The sequence below is a fragment of the Stigmatopora argus genome, chromosome 3 (genome assembly GCF_051989625.1).
Source record: "Stigmatopora argus isolate UIUO_Sarg chromosome 3, RoL_Sarg_1.0, whole genome shotgun sequence".
NCBI lineage: Eukaryota > Metazoa > Chordata > Actinopteri > Syngnathiformes > Syngnathidae > Stigmatopora > Stigmatopora argus.
This window is the reverse complement of record NC_135389.1, coordinates 15,802,922-15,820,691: the sequence shown is the minus strand read 5'-3', so window position 1 is coordinate 15,820,691 and position 17,770 is coordinate 15,802,922. Positions and strand designations below refer to the sequence as shown.

Genomic DNA, 17,770 nt, shown 5'->3' with positions numbered 1-17,770 from the left:
AGTGGGACACTCCTTTTCAGGCAGTGCCCCCTTCTTCATCCACACTAAATAATTATCAAGCTCTGCTTCATCAAATAATGGTGGATATGGGAGGCCACGATAGGGAAGGCCAGAGGTCCAGAGGGGTGGCCGCCAGGACGCGGTGGCGCTCCCCACCTCATCTGAGTGATGCTTCTTAGTGGTGACTACCTTTATATACCTTGACCCCCGGTTTTCGTATGCCGGTCCTAATGAGACCCTCTCATACATCCCTAGCAATGGAGGTCTCGCTGCGACCGAGTTGGAAGGCCAAAGTACAATGAGACACAGTACTGTGCTCAAACAAGAGCGCATCTGTGCTATCTTATTAACGCCTTGGAAAGGAGCTCATGCGTCTCAACGTCCTATAGGCTCTACGTGCAAGTCGATTGACACCTACTTGTCCCTTGCAGTCAACACTTTTGAGTCAGCAAGCAGGCAAAACCGATCTCTTTTTAAATGATTCTTCGTCCGGTATTTACTGATTAAACTTGTTTAGACTCCTTGGGCTGAGGAACTGATGAATGAAGATTTTTTGCTTTGTTTTGTTTTTGTCGAGATGAAAAACGCTTTGTAACTGCAGAAATGATGAGCAGTGTCGAAACCTTCCTTCACCACCTCTCCCGACAAAAGCACACGATACTTGTATCAGAAGAATGCAGTGGGACCAACCTCTCTCCTAATGCGCGATTGCTTTCTTCGTGAAACAGAATCACAAGCATGCAGATGCCTGCTGCTGATTTTTCTTTCAGAATTGCTCTTTGACATTTTCTTTATCTTCTTCACACCAAACTTAAGCCTTGGTACTTCACCAATCCTCAAAAATGTGTCAGATTGTGCCCATTAAAATGGAACCTCAGTGATTAATCAAATAACATTTGACCCCAAAAAATACGTAAAACCGCAACCGAGCTGACTCGCGAATTGTGACAGCAGAACATGCAACAAGGAGTTGAGCAAAGTGACAAACAAAAACAGAAGTAACCGCAACAAAAACCTTAAAGCAATCATGTTAAGCACACCTAACATCTGAGCACTGTGCCAGAACAAAGCCGAGCTGCTGTCGGCACATTGATCCACTCCTAAAGGTGTGCATGCAAGCACACACACACACACACACACACACACACACACACACACACACACACACACACACACACACAGATCTTTAGCTCTCTGATTGCTCCCGCGTCTAGCTTTCTCTCCTCAACATCCCACCCCAGGCATCTAACTCTCCTCTCTTACTGTTCTCTCAAATGTACTCATTGATCTGGCCTACTTCGCTGGAGTTAACTCACTGATAAAACCGGACCAATTGTTTCCAACAGTATGCGTGTTTGAATGGCTCGTCACATTGTTTGAAGGAAACATTTTTACAAACGTTATTTAGACACCGGTGCACATCTTGAATTTAACACCCTGCCAACTGCTGAGGCTGTCTCACATTTTATGGTAGACAGAAAATATGAAACTAAAATGTACCCTCATCATGTTGAGTACTTACTCTTGGCACAAGCAAGACACACACATACACACTCACACAAAGCTTTGACCCTTGTGTGGTAAAGATTGAATTTGGGTCCGACTCCAAGTTTGTATTACCAACATTCATTGTCTGACCATAAATGTCCATCGGGATGTCAGTATGTAGTTGATCAACTACCTGTTGACTCTTGTTCTTCTCTAAATCCCAAAATGGCTAAGACTAAATCAATAGTGCCTCTGCTGACTGAGTAGTGCACCCAATTTTTTCCTCGTTTGCTATGCCAAGTAATAATCCACAAAGAGACCAGATTTTCGATACTTGATGAATACTTACTTTTGCCTGGTGTTGTTATCTTTCCATCAATTATGAATTCAGTCTAGAGCTTGACTTTTAATTACGCTTATCAGTTTTCCCCATTATCTAACCAGAGTAAATATCATTTAGGATGGCATTTTTATCAGCAATAAGTGATCAGAATCGTGTGTTCGAATTGGTTATGAAACTATTTTTCCTAAAATATTCTAAAAAAATAAGACAGTCTCTTGTGAGTGATTAAACTGTATACCAGTTTGAGTACATTTTTTAAACATCTTTAGTGCTGTCATGTTCACAGCATTCCATGTGGGAGGGTCTGCTGATAAGCGAGCCATCTGTAGTGGGCTGCCGAATGACATGCTGTAAAGCGAGATTTGAGGGTGTGGAGAGACTTGACTTGACAAATGTTGGCACATAATGAGACAGAAGGGAGTAAAAAAAAGCAGAAGTCTGTCTAGAGATAAACAATTAGATTTGTCCCAGAGGTAAAGGCCAGGCAAGGCAAGGATCTCAGACTAACAAAATCAATACGGCTTCCAGTAAGAAGGGCTCTGGGTGAGCGAGATGATGTTATAATTCCTCCTCAGATAAACACATAAACGTTATGGGAAACAATATTGACTCATTAAAAATCATTGTTTGCTAGCATGAAAATTCACTGGTCCAGTTATAGGTTTTACCAATTATTTCATTAAATCAGTAGTTTGAACCACAGCACCATTGTCATTTTAGATTGAGTGTCTCATGAGGAAGCATTTTTGGCAATCTTCTACTAAATCAATTCTTCCAGTCTTCCACAACAAACGGCCACTAACACACGATCACCAGATAATGTACTATTTTCAGGGGACAGCTTTTTGAAAAATGCTTTCACACCCCAGACCCATAATGGAACATGGCCTGTAGAAGGACTTGTCAGTCCCTATGGGATATGTACCCTTCGGAGGCTGATCCAGGCATGCAGATCTAATTTAACATTTCACCACTTCTCCCAGCAGACTTCAGATGCTAGTACTTCCAGGACACAGGCACACTCACTGTGGAATTCAAGAAGTCCACAACACAAGATGGTCACTCCATTTTTTGGGGCGCTGATATGCAGACTCCTACAAACTGGGCCTTTGGTCCCAAAGGTGCATGTCCTTGCTTGTCACCTTATTTCCATGGCTGACACCACAACCCCTCTGGGCTTGTAGCTGCCTTGGCCCGGAGTACCAGGGGTAAGACCTAGCAATCACCTGGGATCTGTTAGTTTGGAGGGATGGGTCCGATGACTACTGTCAACTTCCCAATATGTCATCAGCCAAAGGAATAAAATGGAAATCTCAAAATCAGTTTGGGATTTGGGGTGGGTCTTTGTTAACTGAAAATGTATACGTACTTTGCTCTTTGTTGCAATATAATGAATTAAAAAAATGCCCTTTTCACAACACTTAAATAATTTCACTTTTTCTCTCAATTATTCTACATAGAAATTGATTTGCCAAAATTTTTAAGAAAATACGGAAAAGTAGAGAAATTGCAATGGATAGGCCTTTTATGTACTAGAATATGCTCAAAGTCAAATGGGTGTGCAATTTTAAGGAAATATGCTAACTACAAAGCATATTTGAATACCACACCAAAAGAGACAGAAATTGAAGGTACAAGGGAAAATGTGTCATATCACAGGTGGCATGCATATTCAGCATTTGCAAAGGTTTGTGTAATTGGTCATGAATTTAGTTTGAATACTATGTGGTTTGAATAATGATAGCGCTTCCATTTTCAACATGACGCCCATTTAATATCAGTTGCCTAGGACGTGGTTAGTTTTCGGAAATTGAAATACACTATGGTACAAAATATGATAGAATAACTTTTCAGGCACCACAAGAAGGCAACGGCAATTACTGCTGTATATTTTTTAACATTTGTATTCAAGGCTTATTTGAAAAAAAAACTTTGTACAGAATTAAGCAAACACAAATTGGAAAATTACACAGCAAAATTATTACTACGGCTTTTGAAGATTTTGGCGCAAGATGTCAAGACCCACTAGTATAACTAAGACGAGCTTAACTGGCACACACCCCACAGTGAAAATGATAAAATACATAAAAGACATCGGAGTAATCCCAATGTAATGTTCAAAACAATTGTTAGTATTACTTCAGAAATGACTGCCAAATGTGACAGCAAATCTCCAACATGTTCTCGCCATCCAACCATTCCCCCGAGATGTGCCTCGCATTATCTGACAAACCAAATATGGGAGCTTTCGTGGAAGAATCTGCACTTTTTCTCCGTTTCAATCAAAAAGAAAGGAGGGATTTTGAATAGACTGGTGATTCTTTATGCAGAGCTGAGGCGCGGCACCTTGCAGACTGAGAGATGGCGATCCCTAATAATACAGAGCTATACAATGGTTCTGACAGGCGAGCAATAAAGCAATCAGGGTCCCAGGCATTCCAAATCTCTTTACCGCCCACCCTCTAACAGACTGGGAGATGGACGGCTGACCTGTGAGCTGTCAATCACAAGGGATACCTGCTGGAGCCTGATCAGGGGGAGCCGAGGGCACCAGTCTATCAGATATGTTTTCACACTCCAGACATTGACGTTGCAAGCACAACCGTAGACACAAAAAACCTTGGTGCCTCATTCTTAATTAGGAGATACGTGTGGTGCTTTTTTAGGTTGGGGTGGGGGTTGCCTAGTTAAGTTTAAATTGGTACAAAAGTGTCTTGAGGTGTAGAAGGGTTGCGAATGTAAGGGAGTGTGTGTAATCTTTTTATTTCGTTTGGGAATTGATCTGTCGCGCTGTTTTGTACAAGATGAGGACTCTGCATTGCTTCCCAACGTGTTCTTCAGTCTTTGTATACATGCTGTGCATGTGTGTTTGAGGTTCTGAAGGAGTGGTTGTGCCTCCAAGTCCAGTTCATTAGCTGTTAGTAGAGCTTTTTAGGGTAGTAGATCACTATAATGCTGTGTATAGTTAATGGCTCTCTGGTGTTTCCTCCCAAGTTTTTCTGTCTGTGGGCTGACTTCTACAACACCTCCGCTGTTTCTTTTTCCAAAGAGGCAGCCGTGTGTTCTGCTGCCTCGTATTGACAATTTGCTTTAGCCGCCTGCGCCGCAGCCAAGACTGCAAACAGCCTGGCCACATGGACTCACATAAAAGAAATAAGAGCAGCACCACACAAAACATGCCCATCTAACATTCTGTCTCTCAGATGACTAGAAATGTATTCCTGCAAAGAAATCTGTAGCAGCATTTTTGACAAAATACTTCTAATCTTAAATTACTGCTTCACTACTGAAGCAGTTCAATTGAAAACACTTTTTTGCCCTTTTTTCTGATTGAACCACACAATCTGTTTTCCAATAAAGTTGTACCTGGTGTGCTGATTTACGCGATGAATGCATTTTCTAAAACACAATGATCCTTTGCAGAATTCTCATTTCTAAACTTGATAAACCACAATCATTTTATCAACATGGTTCCTTATTGACAGCTGATACATGAACATTACATTTCCTTGGAAAGCAAGCAGTAAGGCACTGCCGGACCCCCAGCCTTTGTGACCAGCGCCATGTCATCCCTCACTTTGTCATGTTTAACTAAAACCAATCTCCATTCAAAGCGGCATCCATCAGTGTTAGTTGAGAATAATGACAGATTGCTTCCCTGCCACACTCAAAGCATCTGGATTCTTTCCCTACTCCCCCTCTTTTATTTATGATAAACAGCCTGAATAACAGCTGGGCAATGGGAGTTTACAAGTTAATCAATTGTTTGTTAGCAGCCACGGCGATGCTCCATCACAAACCATCTGCAAGCTAATGTTCATTTACTGTGCTAATTTTCCCACCGGCAATGGCATTTCTTTTGATTTGAATAGTTTTTTTTTCCACATTTAGCTCTGTGCCGAATGTTCATTTGAGCTTTTTTCACTATATTAGGTACAACTTGTTAAAATAACAATAGCACAAATCACAAATAACATTTTAAATTTTTGAAAGACAAGCTGCAAACTAGAGACATCACCATATGGTCGCCATTCAAATTTAATTCTTCTCACACACCACATTTATAGTTTCACTGAGTACCTCAGTTAACAGTGTTTACTGCACACTTAGCTTCCTGTTTAAGTTATCTCCTCACTGTTTCTCCTAACAGGTATGTTGTGCCTATAGCAGGATCCCTTTCTTTTTTTGTAGACTCATGCTTGACAATATGGCTCACATGCACACATGCTCCAAAGCGACCAGTCATGCGTGGCACTTTATATGGGAAAGCGGCACATGCACTTTAAACTGCGTAAACTTGAACACATTTTGTTCTAGTGAAAAGTTAGAACACATTCTATGGGTTTTTATAGTGTACAACACAGGTAAATAAATAATAAAACGTAAAATTCAATAAAATACGACCCTGCTATTGAGGGATACCGGTCCCAATAATTTACTATTGTGCTTGTCACCCCCCGGCACCACAAGTACACCACCCACTGGCTTATTAGTGAAATACCATGGAAACAGAAGATCACAATCACATATTGAGAAGCACGAGTAGGAGGCAGCTCTTATACCAATACGCTTTGTTGTTTTTGGTTCAGTTTTCATCGGCTTACCCTAGGGTCTGTTTTCATTTTAATTTTATCCCTAATATGGAAAAATGTATTAAATTGTCAAACAGTGAGGAGGTAATATCATGCATTTGAAATCTCATTCAACTTTTTAGACAAAAATTGAAATGAAATGATAAAATATTTGAGAAGGAATAAGGCAAATGGTCTCATTACTCCTATTCTATCCATCTTGTCTTGGCAGCTGCTGCTGGGCAATGTTGTAAAAGGGCACCATTTACAACCACGCTGTGGGCACAAGTATTCACCTCTCCTATTTGCTGTGTACAGCACAGCTACTTATTTATAATCCCACCAACCTCAGTGTGTTACTTTTGCCCAGCTACTCTCACTCACATCACACAGTGAGGTCACTTTCCTCTGCACCTCTCCACCACTGCTCTTGCATTCCAACATGGCTCTAGGACAGCAACTCTGTGCTAGTCAAAATCACAAAGAGGCCCAGATCAGAGCCGGCGCTGGACGTGATCCAGGCCCTCGCAGTTTGGGCAGCTGGGAGTAGCCTATAATAAGTGGGAGACAATGAGAACTAGCACACCTCCCACGCTTTGCATGAGGTTGTTGATCTAGAACTGAAATTAAATGGTTCCATTGGTTTCCCGGAGACCACAATTGATCAGTGAAGATAGTCTTTTCTGTGAAAACTCTGGCTGTGATTACACTGGGAAAATAACTGATTCATTATTAATGCCTTTGGCCAATTTTATTTGATGTTATTAACTATTTACTGGTGCCTCTCCATTGCTGGGATGGGCTCCAACACCCCCTGGCCCTAGTGTAAATAAGCAGTACAGAAAATGAATGAATAAATATTTTTGACAGTTGCAAGCAGGCCAAATCCAATTCTCAGATTAGTTACCTGAAGGTAACAATGTCCACTTTATAATTTTTCCTCATTATATGAGTATGTAATATTTTTTAAAGTTAATTTTTCCCCCTAATCCCAAAGATCACTTGTTGATTGCTGTTTTTGTTGGGGATTTTCTTTTCCAAAAGAGCTAGTTGTAAGAAGACCCCTTCAATGTGATTGTGATGTTTTTTTTCCCCCAATGGAAAGTACCTATATTTAAGGCATTGTATTTTAATGCATAATAATGAACAGTTTGCGACAACGTAGGCTGTGGCGGCACTTTAATGGTCTCTTGTAGCCTCTTAAGCCTCTGGTGATAAATCTCACACAGGCCCACTCGTATAACTAAACCCCAAACCTCATTCAACTTCACATCCATCAGCGTTTGGCTGAAAGCGATGACAAAGCACTTTCAATTACACCAGTAACTGACTCTGGAAACAGTTCATAGCGAGGTCCAGCCAGGGAGAGTGTGTGCGTGGGGGGTGAGGAAACACAACGGGGAGGGAAGAATGGCTGGTAGGGCATCCGTTTGACTCGCTCTCAAATAATAAAAAGGGTGGTGCGACGCGGGGACACAAGGGGCACCCCCTACATTGCAGACCCAAGGACAATTCACCTATTTTGTGCGCTGTCACCCACGTAGTCTGATTTATGGTCGGGACATCCTTCTTATGACCCATTCGTCCATCAGCTCCTTTCTGTAAGGATGCTCTCTCTGGTGATTAGAGGCTGACGTTTCAAAGCATCCTCAGTCGGGCTCTTGTCATGTGGCTTGCGTGCCTGAACGGGGGAAGTGGTAGTGGAGTTAGAGAGCCATTCTTAACCTAGAGCATCAGGCGAGCCAAAGGAGGGCTTTTGGAGAATCTATCAGCTTGCTAAATGCAGTGTTGGTGTTTTCCTTTTTCATTTTCCCCATAGCGGGCTTTTAATTATGAGGTGAAGTATAAGCCGCTCTCAAAAAAAGTTAACACGGCGCTGTTAAATTGGAGTGATTTTTACTCCATAATTGTGTGATCCTCTTCAACATTTTCGACTTTCCACTCGGTTTGAATAAGCAAGCTAATTTCAAAATCTGTCCTTAAAATTAATCAGCATGTTTGGTATTGAAAGAGCAAATAAGCAGGAATTCACCATGAATAATGCCATGCTTGATAGTCAACAAAACCAGCAAAACCAGCCGTGACGCACCAGTCAAGGAAAGGTCTAATTCAGCAATAGATAAATAATAACTTTTTTTCTTTTTCAAAAAGACTTTCATTCCTTTAAATGAAAGAGGTCTGATCCTCACGAGTCCCTGATCTTTGAAAGCAGGTTTGACTTCAGCCCCCTGATGAAAGGCCCACACTAACATCAGCAGTCCAGAGCCTTTACTCTTTAACTCCAGGCAATTATGACACAGAGGAGATCTTTGCCTTATGCACCCATAATAACAACAACAACAACGATCACAAAAAGGCATCACATTTATTTTATTTATTTATTCCCTGAAACAACTTGCAAAAATAATGTTGCTCTTCTCAATTGTAATCACCCCGTGCCCTTTGCAATAGCAACAAGAACATAGCGGAACAAGCCATGAGGCAAAACAAATCGCTGGTGATTTACAGAATAATAAAGATTTTAATAGCAACAGTGTTTTTCCCCTCACATTGGTCTTTATTTTCAGGAGTCAAAGTTTCCTCTACACCCCGGGCTTTTAAGAAGCAATAATTGGCCAACAGAGAGACTTGGGATCTCCCTGTGTGATTGAGCGTATTTGTTGCTATGAACTGCAGGGTATCACTCTAAAGATCACAGGTCCAGATTGTGAGAAACTGCAACTTAGCAAAGCACGCTGCTGTTGTCTGCCATTGAAGTCTGTCTACTTTTCCATTATGCTTTTTTTGTTTTGCTTTAATTCTTCAGCTTTTGTTGTTTGGTTGTATTTTTTTTCTCATGACTGCATTTCGAAATATTTTGGTACTAAGTAAGACTCTACCCATTTAGGCGTCTCAACATGTTCTCGCCAATCTGCTGCTGTTCAAACCAAGCATCAGAATGGGGAAGAAAGGTGATTTCAATGAGCTTTGAACATGTCACAGTTATTAGTGCCAGGCAGCCTATCCTGAGTATTTTAAAAACTGTTGAGCTACTGGGATTCTCACGTGGGGAAATCTCTATGCTTTACTAAGAATGATTTTAAAAACAAAAATCAACCTCTCTGAGTATCGTTGCTGACCATGCATTACTCTTGGAAGGCTTGCTACAACAAGCTCAACAGTAGCTGGCCTGAAGCCACCTGGGAGGTGTAATCGAGTTTGACTACCGGTGGTCTCCTTGTTAGTGTTGTCAAAACTGCCAGCACATGTAAGATGGGGGACGACACTTAATGTTTTCAGCTTCAAGCTTTTAGAAAGAAATGACTGTGAACTGGCGTAGAACCGAGCCCACATCCCCACACCTCTTTCTGCCTGACAGCCACTCAATGGAGAGTGTCTGCCAGCATGCTGGCCACAAGTAGTGGGGGAGAAATACTGCTAAGGAACCAGAGATAGAGATGATTACCACATCCTCGTTCCCTCATGGTGTCTGCTCACTGCAGGCTGATATCTACTAACAAAGTGCTGTCAACATGTTAGCGAAGCGAAGAATGAAACCTGTACTACGATCTGCCTGCAAGTGAAAAAGATATGCCTGTGAGAGGCACCATTAGGATCCAAATGAGCTAGAATGAATAGACACCACATGCCATTTTAGAACTATGGTGGCTCACTTTAAGCATGCTCTTTTCAGAAAAGCTACTATTTTTATCACCAAGTACGCAATAAATAGGGATGCTTTCCAGATATCTAAGTGACATAAACAGGTAAAGAAAATATTAGCTGACATTTAGTTTAAAACTGTTGAAGGAAAGGGACCTGAAATATTAAAAAATGAAATATATATTTTCTATCTCATCATTTAAAATTACATTTGACAATATTTATTCCCGACTCCAACGTTCACTTCTCATCTAAGTTTGGGGCCTGGATATCAGTCTTAAAGGAATTCAAAGAGTGCAAACATTGTGCAGCTAACCTTGCTTGAGCAACAAAGTTTAAACAAAAAAAATCAATTTAAAAGTGGAACACAATTGAAACCGACCTAAGTGCGAGTTTGAACCAAGCCCATAAGACACGCAGAGAAACCGCAGAGCCAAAGAAGCACTTTATTAGCTAGCAGGGGGAGGGTCAGGAAGAGAAGCCCTATCATTGATTGAGGTTGGAGGATGCATCCACAGCTGCACTTTCTCTAAATTTTCTAAGAGTAAATATGCACCTTTGAAGTGGGGGGTGCCTGGGAGCACTCCCCTGCACAGATTGTGTGGCTTTCTGTGGGGAGCTGTAGTTACGGGAAAGATCAATGGCAAGGGCATTAAGGGGGTGGAAGAAGAGCACACTGTCCGGCCCTCCGGCCTACAGTGCAACTCCACAGTAGTTGCATGGCCAAGGTTTTTTTTTGTTTTTTTGTGCTGCAGGCACTTGAATTCTTCATGTTGTTTCCTCAGCTATAAAACGGAATGGCAAAAAAAGACGATCTTATAAAGAACACGTTATGATATGGTTTTTTTCTTGCTTTGTAGACTAAAATGCTTATCGTTTTTTTTTTAAATTTATATCAGAAATCATTAAAAACTATTGAATGTTGAAATAAGTTGCTGTTTTGAATAAAGTCATTAAGTTCAGATCAAAAAGAAAAGGGAAAAAAGTCATGTCTTTGCAGGTTTGAATTCATTGTTTGAGTATATTATTTAGAATGAAAGTGATTTAAAACACTCATTAAAAATTAGAACTGTGGGTTTACATTTACCTGGAAGTTATAACATCGTTTACATCTTACATCTCAACATTATGGTCCCTGTATTTGAGTGAAAACATTAGTCATTAGAAAACTAATCCTACAAGAATTGTAATTTTGGACAATTTGCATAGTTTTACAAACTGTATTTCACTGTGTAGTTGCTGTGCTAAATGATCCAAAGAGTCTATGAGAGCCATTTAGAAAAACACATTTGTTTAGGTTTACTCTAAGTGGGAATTTTCCTTTTCTTTTTCCTGAAATGTTATTATTCTTTTAAATTTGTTTCTTTTTTGTCTTGCAGTTTTTCTTCTGAAAGTAGGAATGAAACAAACAGTTTTGACGGGAATACTTCAACCGAGCGGGAAACTTTTGTCTGCTTTCTGAAAGCATGGAAAAACCCATATCGTACCTATTGTGCGGCCGTAGAGTATATGCACTGCGGAGGACTGGGAGTGCATTAGGCTTGTGCTGAATACACACATCTTCAATATTGTGGTTGGTGAAGCCTTTTGTGGTAGAGACACTTTAAGATGATGCCTGTCTGCTTGTGGTTTACATAGAGTGACTCTTAAAACCTCTTCCTACTATCCTACCTTCCGTTCTTTCTTCCTCCTTATGATATTTTACACGTCCATTGTTTGTGTTAAATGTTTACATGAGTTAGATAATGCTGTTGGTGATGGTCATACTGACTAAAGGGTCAAGTGTTCCATAGTGGTGAGAAGTAATGAAGTGTTTATACAGTATACAGTACTTTGTTCGTGTACATAATTAGATTTTCCAGGTATGTGACAACAGAGCAGATATAGCACCTGGATTGTTACTTTAAAAAATCTGCTCACGGTGTAATGTAAAAAATAAGTGAGCTAAATTAGGCCAGACCATACCAAGGTTAACAACATTGCGCCTTTTAAAGTAGGAGGAACTAGGACAACAACTCAATGAAGCACTGATAATGATGCATCAGATTCAGTGAAACAAGCATTTTCTAGTCTACGGCCTCCTCAGGATTTGGTGTTTCTCACCACAAGGATGATTAAATGCAAATCATAAACAGCCTACTCCTTTGTTAACCTAAAACAAAAATACAAGCTTCTTACATTTAAGCAGATTATTTAATACTATTTCATCTGTGAAAATACATTATTATTTAATTCAGCACTCCTAATTTTACTACAGTAGTATCTGTAAATATAAAACATTTCCCACCTCTGACAGTCGACGTATGCACCCTCAAGGTAAGGAGGCCATGCATAATACCCACAGAATGTCAAAGTGGAGCGCTGCGGCATCACTAGGTGTTGGCATGCTTTGGCTCCACCAGGCTGAAAGACACGGCCAAAAGGAGTTAGCATTTACAAGCCCCTGTCACACTGCACAAAACACGATGTCAGTCAAACGCCGTGGCCAGCGTGGCATCTCCATCACTAATGTAGACGATGACATCCTCCGACAGTGCGTTTATCTATTGCTCTCAAAGCTGAGTAAGTCGACCTCCGAGCCCACTGACTGTGAAGCTTTTCACCCTGTTCATTCATGAAGGATGATACAATTCGAGGTCAGTCGGCCACGTCCCCAACCCAATCCCACTGCCATTCGCTTGTCAGTTCAACTGCATCACAGGTGTCAAATGCCATGTTAAATTTACATGACTCATTTCAGGAAACATCCATAGTTTATGTAGGCGAGAAACAGAACTCAAACAAAAAATATTTACATACTTGTGCTGCTGTGCTTTTCCTTCTTTTACCCACACAGACTCCTATAATAACACTCTCATTGCAAAACCATAGGAGTTCCCATTTAAGTGCTACATAAATTGTCAAATGATGCTTTTCGATAATGAAATGTATTTTCAAAGTGTACATAAATGTTTTTCTGCATTAAAATAAAACAGTAAAAACTTAAGAAATTAGCTCAAAATTCATATCTGCAGTTTTTCTTTAAGTAGAAATAAACTGGTCCCTAATTTTTTAGAGGGTCCAACACCTATAATACAAGACATTTTTTTCACCTCATTTATTTCAATTTTTATATATGTAACAGTGACAGTTCACAAAAACTTTTGCAAATATTTTATTTTTCTAATAAACTGTGTACAAATTTACACTATACAAATGTTCATAACAGTTCAAAAAAAGATCTACTTTGAATTATTTTTAAGGTCTCTTCATTTTTGCATTGAAAATTAAACACACAATAATAGGTTTGAATACAATAAACTAACCACACATTTTTATATTTCTTCCCCTTATGTAACAACAGTACAATCTCTGTTTAAAAAGACTGTTAAATGCGGTGTGTCACCAAATTGGAAATGAGGTCAGTGGACTGTATGGATCTATTAGGAGCTCCACTAAATCAAGAGTGCTTTTCACCATTTTCTCATCTCATCTCATCTAATTTTCGGAACCGTTTTATCCTCATTAGGGTCGTGGGGGGTGCTGGAGCCTATCCCAGCTGACTTCGGGCCAGAGGCGGGGGACACCCTGAATCGGTGGCCAGCCGATCGCAGGGCACAAGGAGACGGACAACCATGCACACTCACACCCACACCTAGGGGCAATTTGGAGTGTCCAATCAGCCTACCATGCATGTTTTTGGAATGTGCGAGGAAACCGGAGTACCCGGAGGATACCCACGCAGGTCCGGGAAGAACATGCAAACTCCACACAGGTGGACGTGACCTGGATTTGAACCCAGGACCCCAGAGCTGTGAGGCCGAGGCGCTAACCACTCGCTCCACGGAGCCGCCCACTTTTCACCATTTTTTTCCGAAATATCCTGCAATGTCCCAACGGTGATTCCCATATTCCTCAGACGACAATATGCGCAGTTTTAAAGTTGCCCGGGAAAGTTGAACACAAAGGCAAAAAGAACAACGTCACTCTACGATGCACAAAGGGGCTATAATACGTGTTTCTATATGTATCAGAGACTGGTGATGGGTTCATGAAGCGTATGGGGCTATCTTTAGAGGATTGATTTCCCATACTGCCACACAGTTGGCTGCATTTATATTCCATGCCTGTGGCTCTCTGACCCCAGGTTCTCCTTTGATGTGGCAGGCAGAAGCACAAACCAGGATGAAGCCGACGGAGAGGAGGCTGAGGGATAGCGAAAGGTGAAACAGTCTACATTGTGAGGGGGTTGGGTGTGCGGAGGAGGGGGGGTGGTCTTCTTCGAGGATAGGATAGTGCGAGTTTGCAGGGTGCCGCGCAAACCAATGAAGCCATCATCTGACGGATCTTGGAGAGTTGTCTGGTGGGTGGGCAAAAGAGAAACCAGGTGGAGAGACGTGGGGGTGGGAGAGGGCATGGCAGTGACGCCACGCCTGATAGAGATGTCAGCATCGCTTCAGTAATCTCACGACGGCAGGCCGCCGCAAGGGGCCATCAAGGGCCCACGAGAGCAGAGGCGTGATAGAGCGGACCACCCCGAAAATGCTAGCAGGAGATGGAGGTGGGGAAACAGTGGGAGTGGCGGCCAATGTGGACAAATCAAAGCGGAAGAAGCAATCTTTGCAAAATTATAGAAATCTCCATGGAAATTAGCATGAAACGTTTTCTAATCTTTTGGTTTTCACCGTGGTCGATCAGGGTCAGCGCTTTAAATTCTCCCACCATGCCTTCCCTAATTTCATTATTCCCTCTTGATTTTAATTTTTTTTTTTTTTGGTACTCATTTTGAAGCCTGCCGTTCCCAAGGAGGCGTTGCCCTCCGTTCATACGCCTCAACCATTCATTCGATTGAACCCCTTTTTCTCTGGCCACAATTAAATGTTTGGATTTCAAAGGCAAATGGAGGCAGAGCCGAGCCTTGCCCCCCGAGTGACACGGGATCAAGCTGCTGGGTGCTTTGGAAACAGAAGGGTGGCTTCACCCCTCCCAGCCCCAAGAGTTGTCCTCTGCACCTTCTTTTTGGTCCCACTGCTGTCTGTCAGAGTTCAGGAAGCTTTTGAAATGAATGGGAGGAGTGCAGCAACCCCTTAGGTGCCACCGAGTGCTTATTGGTAACCAGCGAGCATTTACAGCGCTACAATAATACCCTAAGCCGTACTTCTTCTCGTCAAAACCGCACTCCTTTTTCCCAATGTGTGACAAAATGCATCCTGATGAAAATGGTGGCAAAAATGCTATTTTGCCGTTGACGCCAAATCGTCAAACCCTTGAGTCTTTTTATACTCAATTGGGCTGCATACAGCGCTTTGAATTTAGGCAATGATTCAATTCACATAGTACTTCTATGTAAGTCATCCTTTTGATATAGAAGATGCTTTTTCCCTCCACATTGAAAAAGGAACAATTCTACATAACATTTGATCATGTAATGATGCAGTACTCCAGGATTTTTAAACATATTTGGGTCTGCTATATAATTTATAATATACTCTCACTATTGTTAATGTAGGTGTAATTTGAAAAATATTCTTGTTGGTATGATATATTTTTTAAAACATACATACATACATATATACATACATATATATACATATATATATATATATATATATATATATATATATATATATATATATATATATATATATATATATATATATATATATATATATATATATATATATATATATATATATATTTCATACACATATCATACACATGCACACATGTTTTACATTCAGTGTACTGTATGTCTAAATATGTGTCCAGCAGACTTTGTACAGCAACAAGTTTTGCTTCTTGGGCTCTCATGTTGCCACCTGCCCGGCACAAAGGTCTAATGCACAATATACGGCAGTCTCAAAAGAAACATATATTGAAAGTTTACAACCCACTCCTTTCAGCGCATCTTGCAATTACAGTTGCCAAATATAACTTTTAATTTTGGATGTCTAAATACATTTCTCATGAAAATGCATTAATATTTTTAATACATTTTGTTTTGCATGTACATACAGTGTATTTGTGGCTGTGTGCTCTATTTCTACCTTTTATATACATACCTCATGTATTGTCTATAGCAGGGGTGGCCATGTCCGTTCCTAGAGAGCCGTTATACAGTCTGTTTTCCATGCCTTCCTCCACCAGCACACCTGAATCAAATAATCAGGAGCGGTATGAAGCTTCTGGAAAGCTTGCTGATGAGTTAATCATTTGATTCAGGTGTGGTGGAAGAGCCAAATATATTAAACTAAGACTAGATAAGGGCCACCCCTGGTCTACAGCAACAGTGCTGTCATCTACAACACTAATCTACCAACATTATTTATCATCATTTTGCAAATAATTGTTTGCTACCACAAAACCCCAAAATACATCAGGCCATTTCATGAAAAATGTCACTAACTTTTTTTAAATTCCTTAATAATGATACTGTGTAATTAAATCTATTTAATATGACACAATGCACAATTCTTTATATTTCGTTTTCTGAGAATTTTTTGTCTGGTAACTAATTGTTCTCAATATTTCCCTTGCAATGGAGACAGCAAAGAGATTGACTTGCCAGGAAATTGTATTGAGCTGCATGGGGGAGGAAGGGGGGTTTCTCTTGAAGCGTGGGTACAAAGAATAGAAAATAAATTGGGTCACTTTAAGTCCCGTAGTACGACAGTATGTAAATTAATTGCCTTCGATCACTGTGTTAACACATCATTCAGTTTCCCATTTTTATTAGATTTTATTTAAAAGCAACTTTTGTAGGCATGGTGTAAATTCCCACAGTGCAATTATGCCTGTCTTGTCACATTTAATTCTCAGCAAGTTCTGAATTGCACATCTTTCACGCATCTTACTGGTTGAAAAGAATGCAGTGGGACAGAATAGAATTAATGGGCGTCAGGTGTAGAAATAAAATGGTGGCCTTTGATTATCATTAGGGACATTTGCTGATTCATGGAGGGGGAGATGTACAGTAACAGTAGTTGGACTTAATTAAAAGTGCTTGCCGACTTGGCACATTGCTGTGACAAGGAGTGGGAATGTGTATAAGAAACCTTATTGCTCACCTCTAGTTAATCCTCCTCTTGCATTCTTATCATTTGCCCTCTAATTAAGACAAGGTTTTTCTTTCTATCCAAGAGATATGGAAGCCATGTGGAAGTATAGTTTTCAACCAAGCACAAAATGTATAATATTTATTTGACAATAGTATATTTTTAGAAAATTTAGATGAAATTACAAAATGGAATGGACCAAAAGCGAAGACAATCTTGTTGAACCTATACAAGTCTGCATGCTGTTCTGTCAGTAATAGACAGATGGCACTGCATCCAAACTAGAGTAAAATGGGCCCTAGCCTTCCTCTCCAGTATCTCTCAGGGTCCTACTCTCATTATCCATCCCAAAATTAACCTGTAAATTTATCAATCAACACCATCTTCAGTTTTCTGCCTCCTGTTTAGCACAATCATTGCAACATTGCTGATATCTTGCCTGTGTGTGTGTGTGTGTGTGTGTGTGTGTGTGTGTGTGTGTGTGTGTGTGTGTGTGTGTGTGTGTGTGTGTGTGTGTGTGTGTGTGTGTGTGTGTGTTGTGTGTACCACTATGCAGTGAATGGATGCATTATCACTTAAATGACTGCTATGAATCACAATTGCTGTCGGGTTGTTGATAAGAGGCGAATGCGTGAACAATTTGTTTTATGGCTTTAAAAAAAAAAAAAAAGGAAAACCAGTTTGTTTTCTCA

The 17,770-nt window shown here is 40.6% G+C and overlaps 2 long non-coding RNA genes across 6 annotated transcripts in view; one reads left to right on the top strand and one right to left on the bottom strand.

Moving 5' to 3' along the window:
• LOC144071475 (uncharacterized) overlaps positions 1-17,770 on the top strand; it is a 106,193-nt gene that overhangs the window by 25,465 nt on the left and 62,958 nt on the right. The gene's annotated exons all lie outside the window — the stretch shown is intronic.
• On the bottom strand, positions 7,445-16,173 carry LOC144071476 (uncharacterized). The gene is made up of 3 exons (XR_013299647.1): positions 16,086-16,173; positions 12,332-12,447; positions 7,445-8,083 (listed from the first exon to the last, which is right to left on the bottom strand). It is a non-coding gene; the product is annotated as an uncharacterized LOC144071476 (long non-coding RNA).